General features: G+C 41.2%; 1 long non-coding RNA gene across 1 annotated transcript; it reads right to left on the bottom strand.

Annotated features, from left to right (window-relative positions):
* Positions 1-4,188: 4,188 nt before the first annotated feature.
* On the bottom strand, positions 4,189-5,081 carry LOC119281261. Its single transcript, XR_005138331.1, has 2 exons — positions 4,844-5,081; positions 4,189-4,764 (listed from the first exon to the last, which is right to left on the bottom strand). It is a non-coding gene; the product is annotated as an uncharacterized LOC119281261 (long non-coding RNA).
* Between the last annotated feature and the right edge of the window lie 2,087 nt (positions 5,082-7,168).

Below are 7,168 nucleotides of genomic sequence, written 5' to 3'. Positions count from 1 at the left end.
TGACAACTCAACTGCTAACACTCGAGAATATTCTTTGGCTCTCCTTGTGTCGAATCAATAAATTTGGGTTGAATACTCTACCCTCGAAAACTGTTGCGATCCCCTATACTTGTGGGTTATCAAGACCTCTTTCTGGCGCTGTTGCCGGGGAGCATAGCTCTATTCTCTGAGTCACTTGGGATTTATATCTGTTGATCACTATAAGGAATCTAAAAGATACCAGAACCAAGATTTTCCCTGTACTATGAGGGGAGGTATGCAACTGCCATCTAGCTCTGCACTTGATTCACCTTCTGTTTTGAGTAAGCTTGCAACACCTACACCTGCTATGAATTCTGATATGTCGCAAGTAATTGATGATGCTACTTCTGCTGTGCATGATGTTTATGATGAAACTACTACTTTGCTTGATAATACTGTGCCACTGGGTGAATTTCTTGATGAACAAATTGCTAGAGCTAAAGATATCGAGAGTGCTGAAACTGATGATATTTTTGAAACTAATGAAATTATTAAACTGAATACTTTAAAACACCTAGCTCTCCTAGATATGAATTTCCTCTTATACCTAAAGGTTATGTTATGGATGGAGAGGTAGCTAGGGACTTTCTTGCTTGTAAGGATAGATATGATCTCAAGAAATTACAATGCAAGTGGAAAGAAAAATCTTTGAATGTTATAATGCAATATGATCCTAAGTTTGCTACTTCACCTATCTTTGTTGCTGATAAGGATTGTGAATTCTATGTCGATTCTGAGTTAATTACTTTGGTTGAATCTGATCCTTTCCATGGTTATGAATCTGAAACTCTTGTGGCACATCTTACTAAATTGAATGACATAGCCACCCTATTTGCCCATGAGGAAAAAATTCGCTATTACTATATTCTTAAGTTGTTTCCTTGATCCTCAAAGGGTGATGCTAAGTTATGGTTTAATTCTCTTGCTCCTTCTATTACTTCTCTGAAAAATATTTTCCTGCTCATAAGAAACAAGCTGCTTTACAGGAAATATTTAACTTTGTGCAAATTAAAGAAGAGAGTCTCCCACAAGCTTGGCGGAGGATTCTCCAATTACTTAATGCTTTGCATGATCATCCTCTCAAGAAAAATGAACTTGAGATCTTTTATAATGGATTAACCGATGCTTCTAGGGACCACGTAGATAGTTGTGTTGGTTGTGTTTTCAGGGAACGAACTGTTGAACAAGCTGAAGTACTATTGTATAATATATTGAGTAATGATAATGATTGGACTCTTCCCGGACAACCTCCTAAGCCAACTCCGAAGAAAAGAGGTATTTTATTTCTGAGTCCTGAAGATATGCAAGAGGCAAATAAATCTATGAAAGAAAAAGGTATTAAAGCTGAAGATGTTAAGAATTTACCACCTATTGAAGAAATACATAGTTTTAATACTCCGACATAAGTAGTAGAGGTAAATTCTCTCTATAGATTGATGAAGGTGATATTCCTTATAATAAGTCTGCTAGTCAATGCTTGGATGAATTTGATAACTTAATTGTTAAACAAGAAAACTTCAATGCATATGTTAGTAGACAATTGAAACGTAACACTTATATGCTTGACTGCTTGGGTGACTATATGTGTAGAACTGTTAATGATCTCAAGATTATTAGTAAACATGCTTCCATGGTAAAAACTCAAGTAGAACAAGTTCTCAAGGCACAAAATGATTTGCTTAATGAAGTGAATAGTAAGATGAATGGTCATGCTGTTAGACTTATGACTAGATGAGGTACAATGACTCGGAAACCTTTGTATCCTGAGGGCCATCCTAACAGAATTGAACAAGATTATCAGAGAATTAATACTGATGCACCTAGTACTTCCAAAAGTAAAAGGAAAGATGATACGACCCTGCATGCTTCTAGTGAACAAGTCATAGGCACACCTAAGAACCCAAATGATATTTTTATTTCTGATGCCGAAACACAATCAGGTGATGAACATGAACCTAGTGATAATGTTAATGATGATGCTCGTGTTGATGCACAACCTAGTAATGATAATGATGTGGAGATAGAACCTGCTATTGATCTTGATAACCCACAACATAAGAATAAAAGATATGATAAAAGAGACTTCATTGCTAGGAAACATGGTAAAGAAAGAGAGCCATGGGTTCAGACACCCATGCCCTTTCCTCCTAAATCATCCAAGGAAAAGGATGATGAAGATTTTGAGCGCTTTGCTGAAATGCTTAGATCTATCTTTTTGCGTATGCATTTGACTGATATTCTGAAAATGTCTCCCTATGCTAAGTATATGAAAGATATATATTGTTACAAATAAAAGAAAGATAACAGAAGCTGAAATTTCCACCATGCTTGCTAATTACACATTTAAAGGTGGAATACCAAAGAAACTAGGAGATCCAGGAATACCAACTATACCATGCTCCATTAAAAGAAACTATGTTAAAAGTGCCTTATGTGATTTGGGAGCCGGTGTTAGTGTCATGCCTTTCTCTTTATATCGTAGAATTGAATTGAATCAGTTGACACCCACTGAAATCTCTTTGCAAATGGCTGATAAATCAACTGCTATACCCATCAGTATTTGTGAGGATGTGCCTGTCGTAGTTGCAAATGTTATTATTTAACGAACATTGTTATTCTTGATATACCCGAGGATGGCAATATGTCGATCATCCTTGGTAGACCCTTCTTGAATACTGCATGGGTTGTTATTGATTGCAACAAGGGCAATGTCACTTTTCATGTTAATGGTAATGAGCATACAATACACTTTCCGAAGAAACAACCTCAAGTGAATAGTATCAATTCTATTGGAAAAATCTCATCTATTGCTATTAGAGGTTTTGAATTCCCTCTTCCCACTGTAAAAAAGAAATATGAAATTCTTATTTTGGGGGACGTGTATATGCCCATTGAGGTAACCTAGTGTTATACGAAGATTCTCCAGCTTCATGTCATTCGGAAGAAGTTTGTTAATAACACTTGATCAACCTTATTGATGGGTTCCTTTTGATGGTCATGAGATGGATGAATTTAGTAAACACAACTTTCTGTACCCACTTTTTACTTTCTGTTATTTAGAATAAATAAAGCAAAAATACTATATTTTTTCCTGTTTTCTAAATGATCTGTGCAATAAGAATGACCAGAAAATAAAAGTTCTCCAAAGGCCCTGAAAATTTAGTATGATTTTTTTAGATTATTTAAGAATTTTTGGCACTGAAACTACCTCAGGGAGATGCACCATTGGGCCACAAGCCCACAGGGCGCGCCTATAGGCCTTGTAGGTCCCACGTGGGTCCCCCTCACTTATGTAAGCACCCACCCACTTCGTCTTCCTCCAAAAAATCCCACCATTGCTCAAACCCGTGTTCTTGCTCATTTTGCTGCCATTTTCGATCTCCTTGCTCATAACTACATTTCTGAAACTGTTTCGGGGGATTGTACTTCGGCATGTGACTCCTCGAATGCTCAAATTAGTTTTTGTCCTAGTGCTTTATATATTGCAAACTTTTGCTGTTGTGGCGACCTTGTTCCTAAGCTTTCATGTCAAATTTATATGGTTCAAAGTAGTTTTGTTGCATGATATAGCCTCTAGACACTTGTGGGAGTAGTTGCTATCAATCATGTCGAGTTTTGTTCACTTTTATTTTGAGTAACTAAAAATTTCAGAAATTTTTCAAAGAAAGAAAATGTTGAGAAATATGGCTAGGTTAAACAACATCAATATAGTTGGGCTTAATATATAATATAGGTGTGCATGGTGCTATAAGGTGACAAGTGAAGAAGTCAACTTCAAAGAGTCAATTGATATAGAAAGATTTCTATATAGTATTATATTTGAGACAATATGGAATAGGCTCAAAATTATATGAAAAACAACAAACATGTTGTTGAACAGGAAGCATATGACATAGGCGTTCATTTGCAAAAAGATGAATTGAATAGGAGCACTACAACTCAAGTTATAGCGAAAAGAAGTGTGGATTGAATTTGAATTCAAAATAGGTCAAGAATTATTTGAATAATGAGTACACAGGATGTGATCAGCAAGTACTCCCTCCGTCCGAAAATACTTGTCGGAGAAATGGTTAAATATGGATGTATGTAAAACTAAAACACATCTAGATACGTCCATTTCGCCGACAAGTATTTCCGGACGGAGGGAGTATTTGATACAAGTGTTCATAGGCAAAAGGAATCAATTGGATATGGTAAACAATTTTCAAGATATGATCAACACATGATTTGAAAACAAATTTGAATTGATCAATTTGAAGAGTTTAGAAGTTGAAACTATTGATTCTATTGGATAGGTAAGATCAATATGAACATATAGGAAAAGTTTCATTGGGTTTGGATATACAGATTTGAAGATATAGCAGAATGAAGTTCGGTTTGAGATATGAGAAAAACTCTGCCGTGGCAGCGTTTTTGACATGCTGAAATTGCTGCCATGGCGGCGAATTGAGCTGCTGCCGCGGATACTGTAGATGTGGCCACGTGTCGCGCTAGGGTTGGCCGAAGTGGATTTGCGCGCGTGTGCTCACCGGAAGCAGGGGGGAAACGGTGGTAGCTTCGGGCGTAGGCCTTTGGTGGCTCTCCGCGAAGATGAGGTGACGGGAGGATGCAGCTTGCGATGGCTGAGGCGATGGTGGCTTCAACGGAGATGGGAGCGTCATTTGCTGGCGCTGCAGTGGCGTTGGAGCTCCAGCGTCGGCGGGGATCTTCGGGTTTATGTGGGGCGCTCGAACCAGCAGTGTGCTGAGCATAAAAGGAGGTGAAGGAGGTGCGTAAGGTCTCAGTAAATTCAACGAGACACTCTGTGAGGACCGGGACTTACTGGTCGCGGTGCAGTTCGTCGGAGGAGGAGCTTCCGGCGGCGGAGATCGGCGGGGTCCGTGCTCTCGGTTCCAACGGGGAAAATGAGGGGTGGATGCGGGAATCCGGCGAGGGGATTGAGATGGGTCTCTTGGTGCCCGCAGATTGGAGCAGGGAATTCGGGATCGGGTGAATCTCGCGGGATTTGGATCGGGCTCGCTGCGGCTTCGTGCATGGATGGGAGTCCGGCTGAAGGTTGAGGACGAAGGCGGGCCAGCGATGTCAGTGAAAGAGAAGAGATAAATAGAAAAGAAGAAAAAACTGGGGGCGGCGCTGCTGCTGGGCTTCGGCCTGCTGCGCTGCGCGCGCGGGCGAGATTTAGGAATGGGCCACATGGTCTACTGGGTAGGGTAGGTTTAGGTTTTAGTCTAGGGTTTTTTTCAGAAAAGTTTTTGGCTCCATAAATGATCCAAATCATTTTATAAAAAAAAAACCAGAACATCCACAAAAACTAATATAGTTACATACAGCATAGTGAACATTTTTCCAGTCCAAAATACTTATATAAACTACATACAATATTTTCATAAACTTTAATTTGACACTTATAAATGTCCCGTAAAAATATGTTTTTCAACTCCAGAGAAAAAAATAACATTTAAAACATATCCAACTCATTAATATTGAAGGAGTCATATTACCTTCTCTCACAATAATATTTTTTTTTGAGTTAGAATTGGTTTAAATATTCAAAATCCAAATGGGAGAATATTCAATTATTAACTAATATTTTTCTTTGAGGAAGTCATGTCACCCTCTCTCATATTTGAATTGCAAATAGTTTGAATATTCTCAAACCCAAAATAAGAACTCAAATGAATAATTGGGAAAGTCCTTTTATTCCCTCTCATTTATTATTCAATTAAACTTCAAAAGTTTCAAATCCTAACCAAATTTAATCCTATTTAAATAATTAACATTCCAAAATTATAAATTTTGGGATGTTACAAATCTACCACCCTTAAAATGAATCTCGTCCTCGAGATTCGAAGAGGTTAGAAAGAAAAGGTTAGGGTTGGGGTCTCCTTGAATATCCATTGATCATTCGAGATTCTGGGGCACTACCACCCTTAAAATCAAAATCACTGGTTCTTCAAGAATGTTGCTCCTTCGATGACGTCCCCGAAATATAAGTCATACACTCCTTTTTAATCTTGGTTGGATCCTTTGTAAAGAAGTGGTCTTCCAAATCCTGGGCCTTCATGGTGAAAGCGCTAGTAGTTAATGTCGGCGTTCTGGATATGGGGGTATCCAGACTTGCCTGCATGCGGCCCATCACATGCCTCCATCGACGGCCTGGTATGTCCCAACTTTGACATCAACAGCTCAAGACCCTCGCGAGGCGGACCACGCCAAGACCCTCTAGGGTAGCGACCTCTTCAAGCTGGCTCGCGAGGGGCGGAGAGTTCTATGCAAGGTGCACCTCACGAGGCTCGACTGACGTGAGCCATGACGACCAAGGCCAGGCGGGCGCCAGCGGGCAGAGTGCCAGCTTCCTCTTTGGTGCAAGGGAGGTAAGCCGCAGGCGCCGAGTCCTGAGGCATCAGTCAAAGGTTTCCATTCTAGTGCAACAAGACCAAGACCGCCAGGACGGCAGGACGGAGGTCATCACCGAGCCCACCGCAGGGTCATGACCAGGAGCTTTTCGCAGGCGAAGACTACTTTTGTCAGGATAAGATGTACTACTTGTCCCCTTTTACATCCGGCCGTTGTGGGATCCCTTCCCGCCTACATTTGGGAAGAGGACCGCGGCCACTATAAATAGGACTTAGCCACCACCATAGAGGGGCATCTGATCTGGACCGAAGAGATCCATTCTCACCGGACCACCTCACCAGCTCTCTTGAGCTCAAGAACACCTCACCTTCTGAGGACAGTTCATCCACTGTACTAGTTCATCCTTGGCCCCTCGAGGAAATCCACCAAAACGTTGTAGTAGGGTATTACACCGCAAGGTGGCCCGAACCAGGATAAACTGTTGTGTCTCTTTGTCTCTTCGAGCTCGTTGCGCTAGGCTTAGGAGGATCGCGAGTAGGCAGGCTGGGTACGTTGAAATATCCACATGCACCCCAGAGTTTGAACCTCTCAAGGGTGTGCAGAACCCGTAATCCGACATTTGGCGCGCCGGGTAGGGGTGCGTCGGATCTTCTCTTCCGTCGATCGATCCACCGTCACTCCGACAACTCCATGGATGATGCACGTCGAGCTCGGGCCGAGCGTCGGGCCGCAGTCGCCGCTCGCGTTGCTCAGACGGCTCCGGCTGGCGATGGTTGTGCTCGTCGTGCTC

The sequence above is a fragment of the Triticum dicoccoides genome, chromosome 3B (genome assembly GCF_002162155.2).
Source record: "Triticum dicoccoides isolate Atlit2015 ecotype Zavitan chromosome 3B, WEW_v2.0, whole genome shotgun sequence".
Classification (NCBI taxonomy): domain Eukaryota; kingdom Viridiplantae; phylum Streptophyta; class Magnoliopsida; order Poales; family Poaceae; genus Triticum; species Triticum dicoccoides.
This window is presented reverse-complemented; position numbering and strand designations above follow the sequence as displayed.